The sequence below is a fragment of the Rattus norvegicus genome, chromosome 11 (genome assembly GCF_021556685.1).
Source record: "Rattus norvegicus strain SHRSP/BbbUtx chromosome 11, alternate assembly SHRSP_T2T, whole genome shotgun sequence".
Lineage (NCBI taxonomy): Eukaryota > Metazoa > Chordata > Mammalia > Rodentia > Muridae > Rattus > Rattus norvegicus.
Genome location: NC_141544.1, coordinates 91,600,153 through 91,605,907, shown reverse-complemented (window position 1 = coordinate 91,605,907; position 5,755 = coordinate 91,600,153).

Here is a 5,755-nt window from a genome sequence, read left to right as displayed (position 1 = left end):
AGTCTTCACTCTCTTCTATACCTATTATCCTTAGGTTTGATCTTCTCATTGAGTCCTGGATTTCCTGTATGTTTTGGACCAGTAGCTTTTTCCGCTTTACATTATCTTTGACAGTTGAGTCAATGATTTCTATGGAATCTTCTGCTCCCGAGATTCTCTCTTCCATCTCTTGAATTCTTTTGGTGAAGCTTGTATCTACAGCTCCTTGTCTTTTCTTTTGATTTTCTATGTCCAGGGTTGTTTCCATGTGTTCTTTCTTGATTGCTTCTATTTCCATTTTTAATTCCTTCAACTGTTTGATTGTGTTTTCCTGGAATTCTTTCAGGGATTTTTGCGATTCCTCTCTGTAGTCTTCTACTTGTTCTCTAAGGGAGTTCTTTATGTCTTTCTTGAAGTCCTCCAGCATCATGATCAAATATGATTTTGAAACTAGGTCTTGCTTTTCTGGTGTGTTTGGATATTCCGTGTTTGCTTTGGTGGGAGAATTGGGCTCCGATGATGCCATGTAGTCTTGGTTTCTGTTGCTTGGTTTCCTGTGCTTGCCTCTCGCCATCAGATTATCTCTAGTGTTACTTTGTTCTGCTATTTCTGACAGTGGCTAGACTGTCCTATAACCTGTGTGTCAGGAGTGCTGTAGACCTGTTTTCCTGTTTTCTTTCAGCCAGTTATGGGGACAGAGTGTTCTGCTTTCGGGCGTGTAGTTTTTCCTCTCTACAGGTCTTCAGCTGTTCCTATGGGCCTGTGTCTTGAGTTCACCAGGCAGGTTTCTTGCAGGGGAAAAATTGGTCCTACCTGTGGTTCCAAGGCTCAAGTTTGCTCGTGGGGTACTGCCTAAGTCCTCTCCGCTGTGGCAGCGACCGGGAAAATCTGTGCCGCTCCTTCCGGGAGCCTCCGTGCACCAGGGTTTCAGATGACGTTTGGTGTTTTCCTCTGGCGCCTGGATGTGCACAGAGTGCAGTCTCTTCTGGTTTCCCAGGCGTGTCCGCCTCTCTGAAGGTTCAGCTCCCCCTCCCACGGGATTTGGGTGCAGAGAACTGTTTATCCGGTCTGTTTCCTTCAGGTTCCGGCAGTGTCTCAGGCGCAGGGGTCCTGCCGCTCCCGGGCCCTCCCCCACGGGAGCCCAGAGGCCTTATACAGTTTCCTCTTGGGCCAGGGATGTGGGCAGGGGTGGGCAGTGTTGGTGGTCTCCTCCGCTCTGCAGCCTCAGGAGTGCCCACCTGATCAGGCGGTGAGGTCTCTCTCCCACGGGGTTTGGGAGCAGAGAGCTGCTGCGGTCCGGGATCCGCCGGTGTGGGACTTCCGGTAAACAAAGGAAGTGCCCGGCCTTAGAGGAATTTTGCCTCTGTGTGTCCTGAGTTCACCAGGCAGGTTTCTTGCAGGGGAAAAGTTGGTCCTACCTGCAGTTCCAAGGCTCAAGTTTGCTCGTGGGGTACTGCCTAAGTCCTCTCCGCTGTGGCAGCAACCGGGAAGATCTGCGCCGCTCTTTCCAGGAGCCTCCGTGCACCAGGGTTCCAGATGGCGTTTGGTGTTTTCCTCTGGCGCCTGGATGTGCACAGAGTGCAGTCTCTTCTGGTTTCCCAGGCGTGTTCGCCTCTCTGAAGGTTCAGCTCTCCCTCCCACGGGATTTGGGTGCAGAGAACTGTTTATCCGGTCTGTTTCCTTCAGGTTCCGGCAGTGTCTCAGGCGCAGGGGTCCTGCCGCTCCCGGGCCCTCCCCCACGGGAGCCCAGAGGCCTTATACAGTTTCCTCTTGGGCCAGGGATGTGGGCAGGGGTGGGCAGTGTTGGTGGTCTCCTCCGCTCTTCAGCCTCAGGAGTGCCCACCTGATCAGGCGGTGGGGTCTCTCTCCCACGGGGTTTGGGAGCAGAGAGCTGCTGCGGTCCGGGATCCGCCGGTGTGGGACTTCCGGTAAACACAGGAAGTGCCCGGCCTTAGAGGAATTTTGCCTCTGTGTGTCCTGAGTTCACCAGGCAGGTTTCTTGCAGGGGAAAAGTTGGTCCTACCTGCAGTTCCAAGGCTCAAGTTTGCTCGTGGGGTACTGCCTAAGTCCTCTCCGCTGTGGCAGCAACCGGGAAGATCTGCGCCGCTCTTTCCGGGAGCCTCCGTGCACCAGGGTTCCAGATGGCGTTTGGTGTTTTCCTCTGGCGCCTGGATGTGCACAGAGTGCAGTCTCTCCAGTCAGTGCTCTTAACCACTGAGCCATCTCTCCAGCCCAACAGCACCATCTCTAAAATGAGTAGCTGGATAAGAAAAGCCAAAATCTCCAACAACTCCTGCATTTCTTCCTTCCTTCCTTCCTTTCTTCCTTCCTTTCTTTCTTTCCTTCTTTCTTTCTTTCTTTCTTTCTTTCTTAAGATTTATTTATTTATTATATATGACTACACTGTAGCTGTTTTCAGACACATCAGAAGAGGGCATCAGATCTCATTACAGATGGTTGTGAGCCATCATGTTATTGCTGGGAATTGAACTCAGGACCTCTGGAAGAGCAGTCAGTGCTCTTAGCCACTGTGCCATCTCTCTAGCCCAGCTCCTGCATTCATGATGGGAATGTTTAAGGACAGATTTCACCTCTAGAGACGCTTTCCTGGATGCAGGGTAATGAAAATTTCTCCAGATAGAAGCAACCTCTTGTGGAAGCCAACAGGATCTTCAAAGCGTAGTAAGAAAATTCTCACCTAAAAGTTCATACTTTTGCCTTAGTAGTCGCATTTCTGGGAATCTAAAACAAAAGAATTTATATGCAACCATAGTCTTTGCCCTTTTAATTACAAGAACAAAAGACATGGTAAACTGTCCAATTGATCCACAGGGCCAGTAATGACTCAGATGATAAAGGCCTTTATCCCAGGAACTCACAGGAAGACAGGAGAGAACCGGTCCCACAAAGTTGTCCTCTGACTTCCACACACATGCATGGCATGCACCCTTCTCCCACGCGCACATGTGCGCATGCACACACACACACACACACACACATACACACACACACTAATAACAAGATCAACAACATGGGAAGATTAAATGAAGCCAAGCAGACCCCTATGGTGGAGTGTTAGGCAGAAGCTTGAAGGCATTTTTGTAAGTAGTGTTTGCTGTGGGGGCGTCTCTCCTGCTTCAGTAGTCAATAAAAAGCAGAGCATGAAAATGAATACACTTATACGTGAGTACAGACCTTTTGGGCCTTGGTTACCTCACTTAGACGTGTCCTGCCTACAGGATGTGCAGGGACAAAGACAGAGCAAAGACCGAGGGAATGGCCCACCAAGTGCTGCCCCCAATTGACAGCTATCCCAAGGGCAAGAACCAATCCCTGACACTGTTAATGATACTCTGTTGTGCTTGCAGACAGGAGCCTAGCATAACTCTCCTCTGAGGGGCTCCACCCAGTAGCGAATGGAAAGAGATCCAGAGACCCACAGCCAAACATTGGATGGAGCTCAAGAAGTCATGTGGACGAGTTGGGGGAAGAATTGAGGGATCAGAAAACAAGGACTCCACAGGAAGACCTACAGAGTCAACTAACCTGAACCCTTGGGGGCTCCCAGAGACTGAACCACCAACCAGGAAGGGAGCATAGGCTGGACCTGGTTCCCACGTATGTGGCAGACATACAGCTTGGTCTTCATGTGGCTGTCCCAATAACTGGAGCAGGGGCTGTGTTTGAACCTGTTACCTGACTGTGGGTCCCATTCCCCTGACTGGGCTGCCTATTCTGGCCTCAGTGGGAGAGGATGTGCCTAGTTCTGCAGTGACTTGATGTGTATGTGGGGTGTATCGTTGTGTGTGGGAGGAATCCCCTTTCTCAGAGGGGAAGGGATGGAGAAATGGGGGAAGGATATGTGTGAAAGGGACTAGGAGCTGGATTGGGATGTAAAGTGAATAAATAAATTAATGGGAAAAAATTGCATGTGGTAATTTTTGTCTGGGAAAGTATAAACACTGAGAGTGAAAATAAAGTGATCATGTACCCTTTCTGTTTCATCCAGTGTGCATACTTCTGTGTGTGCCTGGCTCGTGCTCTCTCTCTCTCTCTCTCTCTCTCTCTCTCTCTCTCTCTCTCTCCTTCTTTCCCTTCTTTTTTTCTTCCTTCCTTCCTTTCTTTTCCTTTTCCTGTGGCTCACAAAGAGTAACAAACTTGCCTGGCCAGCTCAGGTCCCAGTCACAGAATAAAGAGCCTAAATAACTAAGTTTCTTTTCTTAATCCCAGGCTGAGATCAGCAGGTGTTAATAGCCAGAAGTCATCCCCTTCCCCCACCCCATCCCCACTCCCCACTGACCATGCACCTCACTGCTTTTCTCACTAGCTCTCAGCAATAACCCTTGTCTTACTGCCCTACATGAGTACTAATGAAGAGAATCGTCAGCCTTGTCTGGCTCATGATTTTAAAGATATTGCTTTAAGTTTTTCCTCCATTTAGAATGATCCTGCTCCTATATTGGGTTGAGATGTGCTTGTTCCAAATCAGTCTTTTTTCTTTTCTTTTCCTTTTCTTTTCTTTTCTTTCCTTTCCTTTTCTTTCCCTTCCTTCCTTTCTCTCTCTCTCTCTCTCTCTCTTTCTTTCTTTCTTTTTGGAGACAGTGTTTCCCATCTACCCTCGGCTGGCCTGGAACTTGCTTTGTAGACCAGCAGGGTGGCATCATACTCATAGCAACCCCTCCCTGCCCCGAGTGCTGAATTAAAAGCATGTGTTACCATGTCTGGCTCTCTGGCTCTCTTGACTTTTTATTAAGGGATATTGGCTTTTGCTCTGTGTTGGGTTAGGGTTAGAGAACCAGAGGGAGTTGGACTGAGGGCTCTATCTGTGAGGGGAGCACATGTTACAGGTGGGTCCCAGAATGTGGGCTCTGAGTGTTTGAGGAAAGTGGGGGAATCTTTTTTTGTGGAGAGAGTGGTTCTCAGATGTTAGACACGTGTATGAAGAGGTGTGTGTGTGTGTGTGTGTGTGTGTGTGTGTGTGTGTGTGTGTATGTATGCAGGTGTGTGTGTGCACATGTGAACCTGTTCACGAGACTAATCCTGTGCATGTGTTTTAAGGACAGGTTTCTCTGCTGTAGCTCTGGCTGTTCTAGGACTTTCTCTTTAGCCTCAAACTTAAAGACCTACCTGCCTCTATCTGACAAGGACTGGGATTGAGGGTCAACATCACCATTGCTGGAGATTTTATATATACATATATACATATATATATGTATATATGTATATGTATATATGTGTGTGTATATATATAAATATATATCTGTATATATATAAATATATATATATCCTTTCTTTATGTATCTCAGGCTGTGCTTGGACTCTTGAACCCAAAATACAACCCAGATTAACCTCAAACTCTCAGCAAACCTCTTGTTTCAGTCTCCCCAGTGCTAGGATAACAAGTATATGCCACTCTGGTCACTGGGTGCTTTGTGATGATAAGATGTTTGTAGACACCGTGTTGACATAGATTATTTTCTAGTTGGGTAATTACACAGATTTAGGAACACTGATAAGCAAGTCTAACTATCTTCGCCTTGGCTCAGTGAACAGGAGAGGGGAACAGAAAGTGAGCTCTTAGGTCCTGCAGAAGTGAGGCTCTCCTGTGGCACCTGTGCGATCTATGAGGTAAGGATGTTGCATCCAAAGATTCCTGTCTACCTTAGAGAGAATGTTCCAGAGAGGGACTACAGCCTCTGTGGCCAAACTCAAGCTTTGGAGACAGCTTCAATTCACTACAAGATAGGAATGGCTGAAGGAGACCACTGTGAACTCG